Source organism: Trachurus trachurus, assembly GCF_905171665.1.
Source record: "Trachurus trachurus genome assembly, chromosome: 11".
Classification (NCBI taxonomy): domain Eukaryota; kingdom Metazoa; phylum Chordata; class Actinopteri; order Carangiformes; family Carangidae; genus Trachurus; species Trachurus trachurus.
In genome coordinates this window covers 22513685-22533417 of record NC_139904.1, presented here as the reverse complement: position 1 = coordinate 22533417, position 19733 = coordinate 22513685, and positions in this window count along the sequence as shown.

Genomic DNA, 19733 nt, shown 5'->3' with positions numbered 1-19733 from the left:
TCCTCCAGTCTCATCCTAGTCTTGTGAATGAGTGTGCTTGTCTGTGTATACACAGGTAGGTTTTTGATGGTGTTGTCAGTAATATGTAAGGGTTGGTTTTATTGATGGGACAACAGATGCAGTCTCAGCACTTCTGCTGGCTCTAAAACCTGCAGTGGGACAGCTCTTATTCAGGCTGGACACTGGTGCTACTCAGCCACAGTGTCTGCACTGATTTTTATCTCCATAGCTCAAAAGTTTTTTTATTTATTCATTTATTTTTTTCCCCCCCGAACCAATGTTTGGGGAGTTTCTGGAGAAATTAAGAGAGGGAGGTATATAGTTTGCTTGTTGGCAAGAAAGGCAGAAATAGTACATGAGCATTGAGAGCATGGCTGAATGCGGGTTTGTAGTTAAAGTGAGTGTGAGCACTATCTGGAGTTGTGTCAGTCAGTAGGGTATTTAGGAACATCTTTGAACATACCTCTTGCATCAGAAGCCGCTGTCGGCTGCTAAAACAAACAGATCGAGGCTCAACTTTGTAAGAGGATTTGAGCGAAAACCAAAAACTTTTCTCCTTTTGTTTGGGTAAACCTCTCTGCTATCTGACAGCTTATGAATAATTATCTTCCTGAGCGGAAAACATAAAATCTCAACCAATGTCTTTCAAAGCAGCTTGAGTTCAAAATGAGCCTTTACTACATTTGAGGCTGCTACAGACTGTAATTACAGATATTTTGAGGTTTTTAGATTTAATTTACCAATTAAGGGCTCAAACATTTGTTGGATTTAAGCAATGAAGGAAGGCGTATGAATAAGAATTTGAATTTGTTTTTTTGTTGTTGTTTTTTTTGGGGGGGTGGCGGGGGGGTGGGGTGGAGTTTACTAGCAATGTAATTGTGATGTATTAAGATACTGCACTCTGTAAAAAGAATGCAAATAACAAAATTCATGCTCCAAGAGCTTAAAAACAACTACAAAGTGTTCCAAGTGCAACTTCAAAATCAGAGGAAAACGCTGGATTCCAGTATTTCAAATTCTACAGGAAATACTCTTTCACACAGCTGCATCCTCTTTAACAATTCAGCTGTTCACTCATCCACTAAATATAAAACGTAAAAGGTGTAATTCTCAACTTTCTGATGACTGTCACCTTCCAGCAGTGTGAGCTAACTAAATGATGTTAGAATTATAGCAGAGATGACAGCCCAGTGATGGGAAATTGTGCAGTGAACAATTATTTAAATACGATATTGCAAGATTTGAAAAGTGTAATAACACTTGTCTACATGCATGCGTATGATTTTGAAGTGTATGTAGATGTGATGTGAAATGTGTTCGTTTCATTGCACACCACATGTTTCAAACAGAGTAACCGAAACCGTAAACTAGGAGAGTCAAAGGGGAACATATTCCCTAAATGTTCTATAAATTCAATCTTAAACATTATTTAAAAAATCCTATAATAGTATAGTATATTACTGTTACGGTAATATTTATATACAGTAGCACCTTTCAAGAGCATATACGTCAAAGTGCTTTACAGAGGCAATAAATCAAAAATATACATAGTCAAATAATAAACAAAAATGTTAGTTTTACATTTCCTTATAATTGTCATTTGTTCAAACAAGGCTTTGCTACATTTGAGAAAAATAAGCTGTTAATTCTGTTTTGATATCATCTCTTACAAAACAATAAAGCTGACAAAATAACCAATTGCTACAGGCCTAGTCATGCCATTGAAACCTTAATGACACTGATACAGGCAGGCTCAGTCAATCCTAATCTTTTTCATTCTCTTTGCTCGTTTCTGCTGTTTGCCACTTCAAGATGTTGTGATTTGTAAGAGATGTCAAAATTAGCCAAATTATATGATGTATTGTGTTTGTGTTTAACTTTTGTTAATACCTCTTCTTGTGTTGACTAGAAAATTAACTTGTCTTAATTACTTAAAGGAGGCCTTTTGATTTTTTTTCTCTTGGTTACCAATTAGGCTACTTGTGGTAATGTGGCAAAATAAAAGGTTTGAAAAGGTGCTGGAATATTGTGTTAAGTGGCTCAGTGAAATGTCTTTCAGGAAATATGCTCCCCTGAATAGCGTAGCTGAATTATAGCCTTCGTCCTGAGAATAGTAAAGAGTCAAACCCACTCTGTACACATTGTAATGTTAGTTTCTCTTTTCTTTGTTTTGGTATGTGGTCTGGCAGTTAGTGCATAGAGCAGGAGTCCCTCCTGGCCAAAAGGCCTCTGAAAAAGACAGATGAGACCAGAGCACAAGCAGGCTGACTACAGGAACTCCTGGCTTTTTACCAGCTCCATCACCGTCATTCATGCAGTTGGCCTCAGGAAACGTTCAAGGCTGAATTCTTCTTCCATTCTGACTGTGAAGACAGGACTGGTCGGGCTCTACCCGATATGGAAAACTATGCTAAAGTAGCCTGTATAGTTGCTCTAGCTTTAGCAACTAGCATATTGGCATGGGCTAACTGTGCGTTCACACCAAAAGCATCCAAAGAAGTCATTCATTTTCAATGAGAGCCCGGCGACCTGAGCGACCAAAGTGTCAACTGCCGTCAGCCACGCTTCCAAATCGTCCAAAGATTCCAAAGCATCACCAGATAAGAAGTTGAGTCTCGGTTAACTTTATGGTAATTAGCTATGACGCGGTTTGGCGGCAACAAGCTCCTTTAAATGACCAGCGCGACTAAAATATATTGCCTCTTTGGAAGCTTTTGGTGTGAACGTACAGTAATGGTTGTAGCCAGCTGGTTTGCTCTTGTACACAGTAACTTAATTCATGTGTGCTTCTTGTATGTTTAGTGTTTCAGTATACTCCATAAGACCTTACTGAGAACATTTAGAAGCATGCGAGTGGTCAAACAGAGTACAGGCGTGGCCAACAAAGCTTTTGTTTTTCAGTCTGAGATGCTGCTGGTTTTTAAAAAAGGTTGGGCCTCCTTGCTTTAAGACAATTTTCAACATTTTTCGACATGTGTAAAACAGCAGCAGTTGTATCTCTGAGAACATCTTGCTCATTGATGTTGGTACTGGTTCTTTTCTGTATGTGCACCTGACTGAAGAGAGGCCATGCACTGCCATGTAGAGTCAGCTCTAACAGAACTCCAGCTGTTTATACTCTGTCACCAGAGATACCAGCAGGATGAAAAGGGCTTTAGTCTACATAAATGCTGTCTCTGTGAACATGGCAGCTTTATGAAGGGATGATGACAAAATTGTAGGTCTAAATTACATCACAACTAACTTTGGGATTGTTCACTGACTGATATTTAAATCAGCAAGACTGAAATTTACCTTTCTTTTTTATAATGCAGAGTGAGAGGAGACATCATCCTCATGGGTGTTTTTATTCATTCAACACGTGCATATTTGAATATCATTTACTGCCTTAGATGTAGATGTAATGTATATAATCAAGTTGTGTAATAGAACAAGAGCTGAAGGCACATTGGACAGTTTAATTACATCAACATTAGTAAGGGAATAAGGAGTTTTCCAAATATAACTACTGTGAAATATCACATTAGCCCTCTCCCTCAGACGTTTATCATCTTGAAGCTCAGGATATTAATGCGTATGTCTGTGAAAACTGGGTCAGTGCGGCTATATTTCCAAGGTGACAAGAGGTCATTGTCACTAACTTTATCAAAATCCATTTTGGCAGCAGAATTTATCAGCTTGTGTGTGTCAGGTTTTATGAACCAAAATGTTTTTCCTCCTTTTTAAGAGACATCATTTCAGCTATCGTCTGCAGAGGGCCACCAAGGAGCCGCAAGTTTTGATTAGAATGAGCTGCACGTGCAGATTTTCAATCCGTGCAGTCAACTTACTGATAAAAAGTAGTCTGATAGACGATAATATAAGGCAGGTTTCAATCATGAGGTATTTGAGCGGCAGAGCTGTGGATAAGAATGGATGAATTTGTTTACCATCTTCTAAACAATTTATAGGTGTTCGGCACCGGCAGAGAGGATGTTGAACAGCAGCGATCAGGATATATCACAGCCCTGACTGTGATAAACTATCACCCACATAAACGACGTCAACTCAAATACATTTATACACACATGCACATTTGAAAACAGCAGGGGTTGTACAGACGAGACAAGCTAAAAAAAAAAATCCTATTGTCATAGATGTTATTCAAGCAGGTGTATATTGATGTCTGTAAGTGAATTCCAAACCAAAGTGTGAGTCTGTCTGTACTTCTGTCTGTGGCTCAGACGATGCACATCCCATTCATTTAGTAACAGCTGGTCAATGTGTGTGTGTTTAAGTGCTACTCAAACAGAGGTAATGATACATTTGAATGCATTTTAATAATGCATAACCTTTTTAAATGCACAAGATAATAGAACCTGGACTGTAAGGATTACTTCATGCCTGTGGGTATTAAACATTGTGATGTGTGTGGCTCAGTGATGTGTTTCCCAAAGTTGGTCTATGATACACTGAGACATAAGATATATTTTTTAGATAGATCAACAAAACGTTGTTTCTAGTCATGTGGCTTGTGGATAAAATCAGGATTGATCAGCTGGAGAGAATGAAATCATCAGAATATGTAAGGTGTAGGCTAATCTGCATTATGGAAGACCAACATGTTTAATATCAAATTAATGAAAAATTATTATCAGGACCTATGAATATGTACAGTATAGTGTGTATATAGATTAACCATAATCCTATACTGCTGTAACAGTGTTATAGTGGTGTTTGGTTTGTGTGTGTTATGTAACTGCTCTGTCTTGGAAGCAGCTAGGAGCACACAACTTTAACTAAACTTGTGTCTTAAGCCAGGATCTCAGTGGGTGCGTGACAGCTGCAGAATGTTTTGTTTTCCATTTCAGCATCCATGTTAAAGGGATAGTTCAACATTTTGGCAAATTGGCCCATTGCCATAATCCCTATGGAGTAGGTGCGTTACCTTTAATTGTCGGTGCAAGCTATTTTTAGAACGGCGGAGCAGAGCCGCGAGCTGTTCAGAGCTACGCTATGCAGGCTAATGGAATTTCTTGGTTTCCCTCATCAAACTCATCAAATACACAATCCAACGACTCCAAAACGCTCTGGTTGGACAAGTTGTGACCTGCGCATTCACCACGCTAAGAGATAATAACGGAACGTTAAGTTTTTGAGGCAAATGCAGAGACTGCTTGCGGAAAAACAGCCTCCGACGGAAACGCGCATCATCTGTTTTGCATGAATCTGATTAGTCTCCAAAATATACATAGCTGCACTTGGAAACAATTTTCTATCAAAAACAAATGAGAAATTAATTTGTAATGACAAGAAATCTGAGCCTGCTGATGGCTATTATCCAAGGCCAACTGCGGAAAGTCAGAGCAGCGAAGCAGCAGCATGCAGTTGATAGAAACCTGCACACACAACATAGGCAGTGTGTCCCTAGTATTCATGAGGGCTTTCAAACTACACCGAGTTTGCCCAGTTCAGTCGTTTCCTTTTACAAATACTACGTGGGAGTGCAGTAAGGTGGCTCAGGATTCATAATGAGAGTTGCTTTTGTGCAGGTCTACTTTGCTAAACACGCTACATCCTGGCTAAAATGAAGAGCACAATAACAACACAGTGGACAGGGCATAAAAAGATGTGCACACAGAAGAGAATCTCTAGAGAAATCAGGTGATTATTTTTTTACGAAAGTGAAAATGAGTGTCTGCCCTATGTGTGTTTTTTGCCACATCTCCTCCAAAATTCACCACTTACACAGCCTCAAAGTTTGCAATTTGCATGGAATATTTATGAAATGGTAAGACAAGAAATTGAAAAGGTAAATCAGACACTCTGGAGTTAAGAGCAATAGAAAGGAACAAAAAACACAGGTTAAAAGTAAAAAAAAAAAAAAAGTCTCCCATGATTTACAGTGAAAGACACACAAAGAAAAACCCAAAGGAGCCAAAGGAAGCTTTGTTCTCCTCCAGCTTCATTCTCTCCACGCCCGCCTCTGGTTGAAGAAATGATTGAACTCAACTCATTATTACCCAATGTTTTTTTCATCGTTCAGTTTCATGGTAACTGAATTTCATTGCATATCATCTTTATTTCATTAGAAGAAAGAGATTTTTCCACGATTTATTCCCATGATTGTTTCATAATTGTTTATTTATGCTTTTAATATTGAACACTACACTCACATTTATGCATTCGTGACACAGAATAAAATGGGGACCGACTCACAAAAAAGAAAAACATGGATCTGCACAGGGTTATGAGCTTTAAAATTAAATTTTGGATTAATGGTTTTGGATTAATGGCTATAACTGGTCATTCACTGAATTATTACAGCTGATTACCATAATCTAATTCACCTCAGCTACACCTGGACGGCTTCACCCCCAATGTCCTCACAATTTGGAGTTAATCACATCATTCCAGCGTGCGCAGGTTGGAAATGGAATTTGTTTTACCATTTCATATCTATCACATTATTTATTTTTCCTTTCTAATCATAGTTTTCACTGATTAAAACAAGCTCTATTTTGGGTGCCACATACACATGATAAAGCCACTCCCTGAATCGACGAATTTGCATTAGCTCCAAATAACATTGACCTGACTTCACCTGCATAAACTCCACTCTCACTTTGGGGTGACCTGCAATTTAACAAGTTATTCTGCTGCTGATCTCTCTCTCTCTCTCTCTCTCTCTCTCTCTCTCTCTCTCTCTTTCCCTTTCTCAGTCTTTCAGTCACACAACAGTCCACTTCCCTTCCCTCTCCTTTCTCTAAATGGCTGTCATGAGTCATGCAGTACATTTAAATGTTAAATACTAAGGTGGAGGTCATGAGCCATTTCCCACCACATTACCGACTAATGGTTCATATCTTAATAACCTTACCAGTCTGGTCCTATTCTCCTGGGTGGATATTAAGACCACACAGTTTGAATGGAGAGCACTGGAGCTGTATGACTCAGGTTTTCACTGCTGAGATTGATCGTCAAATTGGAAGTTGTTTGTTGGGGGAGACAGATTAGCTCTGCTGGGGTGAGGAAAAAGCTTTTCTTTTGGGGGGAGGAAAAAAAAAATTTTCTGAGAAAAGAGAAGAACAATTGGTGGAAAGTTTCAGTCAGGTGTGTGGTGGTGCACACTCGCCACCTAGGGAGATGATAATTCACATCCCTGCATGAATTCTCCTTGGATTGTAGACGGCTTGGTTAGAAGATCAGCATCAAAACACTTTTTTTTATATGATTTTACGTGACCATGCACTTTTGTATTTTTACTGTCAATTTCTTTACTAATATTAGCATTTTATAATCATTCAGATTTATTTTCTATTGTGTTTGTTCTCCTTTTTGTTGCTGTTTGGTTTTTTTTATGGGCTGTGAAGCTGTTTGGATATAAAGCGCTATATAAATAAAGTCGAGCTGAGAGTTTTTATTATTATTATATAGTATAATATATAATAATATATGCTATGGGTGTCTGGGTTTGTGTGCATTATATCAGTATTTGTATAAATCAGTGTATGCACACAGTTTACATTGACATAAGTGTGTGTTTTTGTGTGTGTGTGTTCAGACAGGTTGTTGGGGGAAAAAAAGCATTATTGGAAATTCAGCATTGCCCGTCTCAGGCTCACCCACACTGCCTCAAGCCAGCCATCAATTTGCTGGCTTGTACTATGCAAGCTGTAGTGTGACAGCATGACTGTTACAGACTGCTCCAGTGCTTACTTAGGCTATTATAGATTAATCAATACATACATAAAAACCTCACAAAGTGATTCATTAAACTCACACTTCACGTTTACTCTAGATTTTCAGCATTATTGCCATAAAACAAAGCTCTAATATTTAATTAAGCTGACATGTTGGCTTTATTAACACGAACTCTTGTCGAACATAAGAGCAGATAATAACATTAACGATGGCTGCGTTCCAAGTGGGTGTTCCAGCGTCAAGGCCCTTACTGTTTATATTGGCTCCCAGGCATACCGTACCTGTATGAACTGAAACCACTGTAAATGCAATTAGATACACTTGTGCTTTCTCGTCATGGCAAGTAAACATTCCTGATGTCTGGATGGTGATATTTGTGTAAAATAGAATTATGTGAATGAACTTCAAGAAAATAGACACACATACACACACACCCCTTACATACTGCTTCAAGGAATGAATAATCAATAGATACATAACTCCGTGAGGCTGCATAATGTCCTCCACCCATAAGGTTATGTTTTCACTCATCCAACTATTTATTTGTCAGCAGGATTTTGCAAAAAATAAAAATAAAAATACATAAAAACTGAACCGATTTGCACTGGTTGAGGGACATGGAGTACACCAGGGACAAACCCGTTCAACTTTGAGGCAGCTCTGGATCACTCACTTGGAATTTATATTTTTCTCTCAAGTTTTTTTTTTTTTTTTTTTGACCCCGGTCTTTGACATTACTATGCGATGCTAACATGCTGCTGTTTGACACTGTAGACTATCGTCCAATAGTTTAGCACCAGCCATCTAATATAACCGACTTATATAACAAGTTATATAACTTATAACCAAAAAGCCATTCAAAAACCATGTACACTTAAAGGGATAGTTCAACATTTTTGGCAAATTCATCTACTGCCATCATCCCTATAGTCATAGAAGTAGGTTCATTACCTTTCATTATCGGTGCATGTTGTTTTGAGATCTGCGGGGCAGAGACGCGAGCTGCAAAGCAAACACAATGGAGGTGAATGGTACAGGTCCCCTTTCCCTCATCAAATACACAAACCAACAACTCCAAAACGCTCTTGTGGAGAAGTTGTAACCTGCATTTTCACCATGCTGTGACATTACGACACATGAAGCAAATACTTGGAACTACAGTACTTGCGCGTCGGAAATCACTCCACCCAGCAGCCATGTCTGAAATGTAGTTCCGGCTGCATTTGCCTCGAAAAACAACTCTGTCTTGTAATGTTACATGATTATTTCATAGCGTGGTGAATGTGCAGGTCACAACTTGTCCACGAGAGCATTTTGGCATTGTTGGATTGTGTATTTGATGAATTTTGAGGGACAGGGGACCTGTACCGTTCACCTCCACTGTGTTCACTGAGCAGCTCGAGTCTCAAAACAACATGCACCGGCAATAGGCAAGTTTGCCAAAATGTTGAACTATCCCTTTAAAGCTGGGGTCTGTAATGCTGGAAAACTAGCAAGAGAGCGAGCAAGATTTGAAAAAAGCACCTCCTAAAGTTCCTCCCCCCTGCTCCCCCTCCCGTCAGTGAGTCCGTCCAAGCCACGCCCCCACACACTAGCACGCGCACAGAAGCAGCACGGAGGAGAGGACAGCTACGAGCTAAGGGCTACGAGCTACGAGCTACGAGTAGTTTTGGACGACAACAAACAGTCATGTCTCACTTACCGTACCTGTAAGTAAACTATATTATTATTATTATTATTATTATTATTATTATTGTTTGTTTTATAGCACATCAGTCTGTGCAGACCCAGGGGCAGGTCGGGTCTGAAGGTCTGAATCTGCTGAATCTTCCCGAGGATCCGGCTGGATTCAGACCCATCAGCTAAATTACATTGTAGCCTGATTGTGATGTGTTTTTCACTGACAAACGTGTATTTAGTGTTTTTAATAGTCACATAGCATATCTGCCTAACTCAGTTTTTCATTGAAAATGATGCAGGGTGATGCAGAAGTGTTAGGAAAGTAAATTTAGGCCAATATCTCAATTTGGCTACATAAATTAGTTAGGCAGATATGCCAATAGGATAACGATATCTTTGTTGTTTGATAGTTTACACGATGACAGCACTGGCTCAGACCCCAGCTACAGTCTGAGCCCTTTTTTTTCTCTTGATCTCAACATAATCAAGAACTGTAAACAACTGTAAACAATGACATGCCATTTACTGTGAACACAACATTTCTGTTAGAGAATTCATTGTCATTCATAAACTGTAAAAGGAAAAATAATAAATGAAATTCCAGTAATATTAGTAATAATAAGGACAACATGATGAGAAAGTCTAATCTTCTTGATGAACTATTCTCTTTACAGGCTAGGAATGAACGACTTGAGCTTGGAAGAATCTCATCAACCCAAACCTCCTGTTTGATACCTGCAGATGTCAGCATCAGGAGATGCTCCTCCGCCAGGCCCTCCAGCTCCACATCTACCTAGTTCCTGTGTCTGGAAAATAAAGAGACCGCTACCCAGATCCTCATGGACAGTATAAAGGTTTTGTCCCTTGTAGAGTGTAAACACACTGTAAGATTTACTAGAGCCCTGCTGTTTATACTGTGTTCTACATTAGATTCCTGTCAAATTTGCACTGAAGTTTACAGTCTGTACATTCCAAAGTTATTTTATTATTCTTATTTAGGCCTATATTTTTGACTTATATTTAAATTGTGTCTTTTGTTATTTATATTGTTTTTAATAAAAATTTGAAAGTGATGAATGCCTTTCATTTTAGTATTTCTGCAAAAGAAGCTATACATTTTCTCACCACCACAACAAAAATAAGTGATTACAGAAAAATTACAACAAAGTTGGTATAACCCTTTATTGTTACATAAGTATCTGTACATTTTCAACATGAGTATATCTACACATTGGAGAAGGTGTTTACATGGAAAAGGTGTTTCCAGGGAAGGCAGACAGGTCAGGCTGTGTATGAGGAGTGTTTTGTCAGCTCTGTTGATCTGCAATGTAACTGTAGTCCATCTCCACCTTTTCTGTGGAAAGGCTCCACTTCTTCCACTTTTTATTGTACACCTTGCCGTATCTGTAATAAGAGAAAAGATAATAAGCTTTGTGTGATACATTCATATTAGCTTACAGTTTACTCGGGGTGGAGTTTTATGCGTCAAGGTCTGAAGCATAAAGCTCTGCCCCAGTTGAACAACGTCTGAAAGGAGCAACATCATAAGGAGCAGGAGGTAACTCCTGTCTAGTGTGGTGGCTGTGATACAACCTATAACCTACACCCTTATGAAAAACATACGTTCTTATCATTTAGGGACAAAAGTGTCCTCTTCAAAAATGCCAATAATATTTTTTGCCCCTTTTTTCCTGATTAAAAAGGATTGAAAAAGAACAAACTAAGCATGGCGTGTGTGGTCTGTAAGATCAGTAATGTAAGTGGGTGTATGGATGGAAGAGTATGTGTGTGTGTGGGGTGTTGTAGAGTGTAAAAACAGAACCAAAACATGAACCAAAGAGCAGGAGGTGTTGCAGGCAGGAGAGAGGGAGAGCAGCTGACTCCAGGAGGGGGTTGTAGACCACAGCCTCCCCAGAGCCCAGGTGCAACTTCGGCCACTGACCACCCTGCTACTGTGAGGAGAGAGAGAGCAAGGCAGCAGGGATGGTTGTCACAGTAACATACCTTGCATCCAATTGCTGAAGAGCTGTCTCCTCTGGGCAGCTAATGTCTGATTCCTGAACCCCAGCTACTGAGAAGTCATCATCTCTGTGAGGATTACAAAATTAGAGAATACTGTCAGTGCAGCATCAACATACATTTACCCTTCATTCATAGAGGACAAAACACAGAACTGTTTATATGTAGAAATAGAAGTCTTGGGTTTGGCAGTTGAAAGGAAGATGTTTTGACAGAACAAAAAGGCATACAGATTTATATAAACTGTTGAGAAGATCCTCAGTTTTCCCCTATCCTCTCTGCATAGCAGCTAACAGAGTATAGTCCATAGACAAGCTTGTAACATTATCAATTACTCCACCAACACCACACAAAGTTAGAGGTACCTATGGTAGCTGTGTTTTATTTTAGTGTTGGTGGTTGTTGTAGTTGATGTTAACAACTCTGTGTGGGCCGAGATATACTTGCTGTAAACTACGCGTACGCGAGCTGCCGCGCGTATCCTGCGTCGCGTCACCTCGCGTCGATATGTGCGTTCGGTCGCAGGATACGCATCAAACGGACGCAGGATACGCGCGGCAGCTCGCGTACGCGTACTTTACAGCAAGTATATCTCGGCCTAAGGTGAACGACAGGTTTTATCCTCAGGCCATCATATTTCTCAAAAGATAATCACTAACATTTACTCAATGTCTGTATAATGATACGGCAGATATCACTTCATATACTGTAGGCTATACTGTACGTGCAATAATAATTTTCTGAAGTACCTCAAATAGCACTTTGAGCCACATAAAACAGATAGGGCTAGATATGAAAGACAGATTTTTACACCACACCAAAGACAACGTTGGTCAAATTCATATTCATAGCAATAGCAGCAGCAGCAGCAGCAGCAAGTTGAACTCACCGTGGACAGAGACTTGGAAACAGTAGTTGAAGCTAGCGGGGCCTAAATCCGTGTTTAGACTGCGTCGAGGTTGATCGATCCTTCTCATGTCATGACTATGAAAACATAAATAAGCAACAGTTGTAAAACGTAAAAGCCAACATATGTGCGTCTTTTATCACAATAATAATGCAGACACTGACGACTATGGTAGAATCTATTCAATACTAGCGTCACCGACCAGTTTTAAACCCACAGAGAAGCTAATAGTAGCATTTGGCTAATACAAGCTACAATAGCTACGTTAGCAAAAGTTAGCCTACATATTTCATGAAAATAAGAAATCCTCCCCGAAGCAAAACAAATAATTACCTGTCCAGCAGAAGACAGCAACATCGGCATCACTTTTCAGGCCCAGATCCCTCCGTTGTTTCCACCGACCTGAAGCTACACCGATGTACTCTGGTTTAGCCTCTTGCCGTATCCAGAGCATAGACTGATCCCGAGCCGTTTTGTCAGCAGCCTTTTCTTCCTCCGGCTTTCTCTTCCTTGCCTTTTTCTCAGGGCGAGTCGTTACAAGTAACCGTGGAAGTGGTGATTTGGGCTGCGTTTTCTCAGCCATTGCTCAGAAATGAGCATGAAATCCGTTCTTCTGCAGAGCAGTGCTGACTTTTTCCAGCCGGGCAACAACAGCGAGACGTGAAGACTGTGCACGCGCGCGCAGGAGGGGGCGGGTGCAGAACGAGACACGGAGGCATCTGATTGGTTCTTTACTCTCCGAGCAAACTTCGACCAATCCGTGCCCTTCGGTCTGAAGGATACAGATTGGGCGGAGTTTTCTCAGTCCTGCAGCTGTCACAGAGCTCTGTTTTTCTCCGTTCCTTTTCCTGATGACATAATGCACTGATTCCTCTGAAATTAGACGGGCCATTTCCCCCAGTATAACGAAAAGTGCTTCTGAACAGGATTACAGACCCCAGCTTTAAGGGTGAAGGAAGGAACCATAGGTACAAACATGTTAACTTATTTCTCTCTTTTGCTGTACATAATGCAGCTCATCTCAGTGTAAACAGTCTGGTAGAAACATGTCCTCTGTTCTAATGTTTGCAAACCTCCAAAAGTTGTTTGAGCCAGCAGGACGGCGTCTCATCTGTTCCAACAGTGTTTGCGTTTGCATGAGAGTGTATGTCACACCCAAAGATCACTGCACAAGTTTCCCAGCATGCCTTGACAGCCGCGGCTCTAATGGATGGTGTCTTCAGATGTGAAAAGGTGAACAGAAGTCCAACTGGAGTTTCACTCTGCGGTTTGTCACTGCAAATTGGTGCGGTGTGTGTGTGTGTGTGTGTGTGTGTGTGTGTGTGTGTGTGTGTGTGTGTGTGTGTGTGTGTGTGTGTGTGTGTGTGTGTGTGTGTGCACACGTCAACACACAACAGCTTTGCTCAGCTTTACAGGCTGCTGTGTTACTGTAGCCTATGTTGTGACATATAATGTTTACTATGTGTGGTCTGTGTTTGTGCTGACAACACGACAGCCAGCGTGAATGCAGCCTCCAGTCGGGCTGGTGGCCTTTGAAGAAATGAAGTGTCGTCTTGCTTCTACTCACGCTGCGCTTTTTATCTATCGTCCCTAAAAATACGCACACCCACACACATACACTCAAACATTAAAGACATAGCTCTTAAAAAAAACATTTAAAGGAATGTTCAAAATAACCAAATGCCCAAATAATCACTGTCTCCTTAACAACTCTAATTTTCATCCAATAAACTTCTTAAATTAGCTACTTTCTGAAACTGTCAAAGGCGCCAGTGTCTGAGCTTCATAGAGAAAACTCTGTGCAGCTCCCTTTGGAAATGCTCAAGAAATGTCAGAGAGCGGAATCTTCTCACTGTAGGCAAAATCAAATGTCACTGTAATGTAGATACTGTAGAGAGATTTTTATACTTATAAAGAAGAATTATTTCTACCTATTTTCATAAAAAAAAACATTTCACCTGAAATGTACGTCCCCACGCTCCTAGAGGTTCTGTTGTACAGTTCAAAAAAGTTTCTCGACATACAGTCAAGAGAAAAATGCAGAGAGATGTGTAATGCCTCACAGGCTCTCCAAGTAATTCAAATTCAAATAATTCAATTTTTCCATTAAATTTGCAATTCCATCAAAATTATTCAATTTCCTTAATTACCCTACAGGGTTTTTTTGTAATAGTTAATGTCTAATGATATCAGTCCTATGAACCCTTCTCACTTGCTTTAATATAGGCTAATTCATACAAGACAATCTCAATAATATAATTTTATAGCAGCAGGGGCCATTGTTTTTTATCATGTGATATACATGTAAATGATATTATCAGGAGTATTAATGCTATAAATAATTGGCCTGGTTTACTGATGTTAGTTCCACTCCAGTGCATTAGATTATATTTATGTTAATGGTTGCATCGTGGAAAGCAGAGCTTATGCAAATGTGTGTGCATTTTTTGTGTGAAATTTTTAATAAGCAATGGACTTTTCTAACACTGAACAATTTGTGCTCGTTGTTAGCACTGTAGCTTCAGTCTAAGAAGGACTCAGTGAGATGTGCAGGGTTTGTGAAGCTATAGACTTCTTGAAGTAAGGGGCCCAAAAGTGTTTGGAACAGTGATGGGAACCTGGTCAAAGATAATTCTATCTGTGGCATAGAGAAATATTTCTCCAGGCAAGTGAGAACAGTGTCTTTTCAGCAATGCCCCCCAAAAAACACACACACAGAGAAACTCTGTCCTTCATTTCAAATAGTTGTGTGCTGTGCTGCCTGCCAAACTTGGAAACGGGAAACATTGAGGGATGTAGTGACGTCAATAGATCTAGAAAGCAATGAAAGTAAGTGTAACATTATGTGCTAATTATTAGCTACTTCATAGAGAGACTGTGTTCGAAAATAGTCTCTGAATTTAAATATTTCTTTGTGTTTATTCTACATTAATTAGCTAGATGATTTTGTTATAAGCTTCAGTCTTAAATAGAAAAATGCAATTGATTTATTGATATATTGAGCCCATATCATAAATTAATGAAGGCATTCCCTAAATGTATTACGTCCCTTCCTCTTTAATTCAGCCCCCGTCACACCTCCAACCCCAGCCAATGGCTTCCCCTCATTCCCATGTGGGAGACATGATGGCAGTTCACCTTTCTGGAGCAGTAGCCATGTCCGTGTCTCCTCAGCACCGAGCCTCTCTCTGACTTTGGAACAAAGTCTGCGGTTGGGTCGTGTTGATCCTCGTCCTGTGGATCATAAACCTGGGCCCACGCAGGACTGTTGGAGCTACACCAGGATCTAAAACACCTGAGAAGCAGCAACAGCAGCTAGCCACAGGCTTCAAGGTAACTACAGCAACTGTTGTTAGCAGAGATCCTCTATGCGTTTCTTTTGGGAAGAGGAGTTACTCGGGTGGGAAAATTATGCAAGTATGTTACCTGAGCCAAAGACTTTTTGTTGAAGGAGAGGGGTCACTTGGAGAGGTTTTAACAGACTAAGTTGAACTGAAGTTTTTGTTGACTGAATTGAACTGAAAACTTTTGTTATTATTGCTGGTGTGGGACATTTTGAACATTCTGCTTTGTGGCTATGCCTGAAAAAGGCATTTTTGTTTGAGATTTGTGCTTGGACGCTAGGCTACTGTGTCTAACTTGTCTCCTCATGTTGGTTCTTGGTGGTTTGATTGAAGAGCCACAGTTGCTGAATCAGATTTCTCAGTCTCGGTTCGAATTGTTTGAGGGGGCTCCGGCTGGCACCCCTAGAAATCACAGGTTATCTGCTACAACCTGTTGACATCACCTCCCCACTGTGTATGACACATGTGTTGTGGTCAGGTTCAATCATGTTTTATATTCACTGTGGTAAATGTGACCTACAGTTTTTCCATTTAGTTTTACTTGAACTGAGATTTATTCGTATAACAGCAAATTGTAATGCGGTCATTGTATCGGTCCGTCGTGGTGAAGAAGGAGCTGAGCCGAAAGGCAAAGCTCTCGATTTACCGGTCGGTCTACGTTCCCACCCTCACCTATGGTCATGAACTCTGGGTCATGACCGAAAGAACTGGATCCCGGATACAAGCGGCCGAAATGAGTTTCCTCCGCAGGGTGGCGGGGCGCTCCCTTAGAGATAGGGTGAAGAGCTCCGTCACCCGGGAGGAGCTCGGAGTAGAGCCACTGCTCCTCCACATCGAGAGGAGCCAGCTGAGGTGGCTTGGGCACCTGTATCAGATGCCCCCTGGACGCCTCCCTCGTGAGGTGTTCCGGGCATGTCCCACCGAGAGGAGGCCCCGAGGAAGACCCAGGACACTACGTCACTCGGCTGGCCTGGGAACGCCTTGGGGTCCCCCCGGAAGAGCTGGAGGAAGTGTCCGGGGAGAGGGAAGTCTGAGCATCCCTGCTCCGATTGCTGCACCCGCGACCCGACTCCGGATAATGCGGCGGACAATGGATGGATGGATGGACAGCACATTGCAGTGTAGGCTATTGTTACTGAAGAACAGAACAGAAGATGCTCACCGTCTCACACCGATGTTCATTCAGTCATGATGAGGTTAAGTAGAATGTTTTTACTAGGGCCTTAAGGATGTTTAAGTTCAGTTCAATCCTGTTTTTAATCTTCTCTCAGTCCTAAACAGTCATTATGTGAAATTGCACCGCTGCCCTTTAAGCACCACCCAGACCTGCAGTCCATATAGTGTTGGGCACTCTTGTCCTTCCCTAGGCCACATGATGAATGTACTTGATCTTTCTGACTGGTGGTGGTGTCGTATGTGCGTCTCTGGCCTGCTCTAATCTGCATTTAAAAGAAACCTGACGCACCGCACAGCAGATGGATAGACTGAGTGAGTCCACGGTCATGGCTTCAGGTGTGAGCTGCCAACAAATCAGCAGCATTTGACCCATTTAGCAGCAGCACTTTAAAGACTTTACCAGCTCTCTCCCTCTCCATCTCCTAACACCTAACTCTACTATTCCCCACAGTAAGTGTTGTGCTTACTCTGGAGGTTTTCGGTTTAAGTCTCAAAATGCCAGTTTAGACAGCCGGCGCGCAGGTAAATTTTAATCTGATTTAAATAACGCTGACCCTGTCATTTCTCTGATTTATTTCACAGATTAGCATTAATGAGAGTAAACCAAGAGAGTGAGACGGCAGGGAAGTTTTCCCTTTTTCACTTTGATTTCTGTTAGAGAGGGAAAAAATAATCAATATAAAATTGTTCTCCAGCGCCAGAGCATAAAATGGCAGTAATATACTTCATTATGCAGGATTTTTGCTCGAGTTGTTGATTAGTGATACTGACTCACCATTTAGGTCACTTACCAGACTGTTTCTGTTCCTTTGAAAGCTCACTTTGATCCCAGTTTTTCCATTATAAAATATTTAGCTGCACACCATATAGTTGTGGGAAGAGTTGCATGCCTTCATCCTTTAGTTTATTATCATTCATGATTATGATTATTTATCTTATTTTGTTCAATTCTACCATGTCTGCTTTAGGTTTCTATAGCTGTAGCTGAGGATGCTATTGGTTTGCATCAAAATGTGAATATTTCTGTCTTTACATTGAAAAATGCAACTATCTATATAGTGTTTTACCTGCAATAGATTTGCATGTGATTCCAGTTTAGAGAGGCAGCCAGTTCATAAACTGAGTGATTTGATTTGATTTATTTTATTTGGATCCCCATTAGCTGATGTAGCCTAATACACATCAACTATTCGTCCGATCAGTGAAACAAAAGTATTTACAAACACACATTATCCATAAATAGTCTACATAGACAACATGCAGTATGTAAAAGTAACAGCCTATAACCAATAATCTAAACATCTAATCAGATATAGAGACACACACAGTATCAAAATTGTGCTGTGGACATTCACTATAATATAGAAGTTCAATGGTTCACAATATGTTGGGCTGTTTGATGGCAAGATAAAGTGGTGAAAATATTCACCACTTCACCTGATGTTGGCTTCTTCCTCTGTGGGTATTTTTTTTCTAAGAGGCTAAAACATGTTGTCCTGCTGCCCCTGTCCACAGCTGCACATCGCTCCGCTTCTCTTCTCCTGCTGCTTCTCTAAACTGGAAGCACGCTGGTCTGAATCTACTGCAGGTAATACACTGACTCTAGCTGCCTCCCACAACCCTGTGTCAAATAACCTGAACTATCACTTTAAGCGTGTTCAGATGACTGCAAAAAAGTGCAGATATCAACAGAAATATTTTTTCTCCACAAGTTTGTCTTAATTAAAATGAATAGGGATGATAATTTAAAAAATGTTTTCAGAGTCTGAGAAGTAGAAGTAAAAGATTTGTGATTTAGAGATTATTAATTTTGAATTCCAACTAAGAAACAAAGTGACAGACAAACACTGCCTCTTAGGCGAACATAATTACCAAACCAAAACTGAGCTGGAAGCTTTATGTAACAATCAAGCTTGAACCTCGGCAACAGAAGTCTAACTCACGCCCACGGCACTCTCAAAATGTCAAGACTAAGCACCTCTAGACTCATACATTATTCCTTTATTGGAACAAAGACTCCCCCACCCACTGGAATTTTGAGATTCCCACCTCCACCCTCACCACTTTCAACTATTGTCTCTTACAGCTGCTGCGTGCCATTACAGTGACTGACACCACAACACATTTCCACTGCTGTGCCTTGTTATGTCTCATTCTCAAGCTCAAAGAACTCATCGCTAAATGTTTCTGTTGAGCCTCTTTACTAATGGATAAACTAAAAAAACACAGTTAGTCAGTGATGACTTTTGACATCAACATGTCTCCATACATTGCAGCAAAGAAAGGTTTATGAAGTTTTAAGGGTTCAAAGGCTTCAGGCAGACAGATAGAGACGTACCTGTGCATTTCTTCTGTGTGTTTATGTCATCCTGAAAATAGTGTGTTCTTATATGCAACCTAACAACAGCCAGCAGCCTGCAGTTTGTCACCATAAAGCATTGGTGAATAAGTCAAGAGAATACAGCAGCTATGAGGCGTGTATTTGTCTTTTTTTTGGCCGTGCAGTGTTGTAATGTGGCTAAAAGTCATTTGGGCTCTGCTGCTAAAGCTATTTGGAAAAAATGATTTAGATCCTCTTTTACAATGTTTGTAGTCAAGAACTGTGGTCTATCTTAAAGGGGAACTATGCAAGTCTGGTCTCTTTTCTGCTGTTCTGCTAACCCTCCTCTCGGCCATGTGCATTTGTGCTCAATGAAGCCAGCAAGAAAGCAATTAATGGAGCGTTGGATAACGTTATTTTTCATACACGCGTTACAATGTGTATATTTGTGTAGTCTTATCTGTCATAGATTGCGGAGTACGGTGTCACGGCGTATAGCTGAGAGCTGTGACTCCGGGTTGGAGGTGCTGATCCTACTACGTGGAAGGCAGAGAGCCTCTGTTGTCCCTGTAACAAGTCACAAGTCATTTATTCAACCATCACA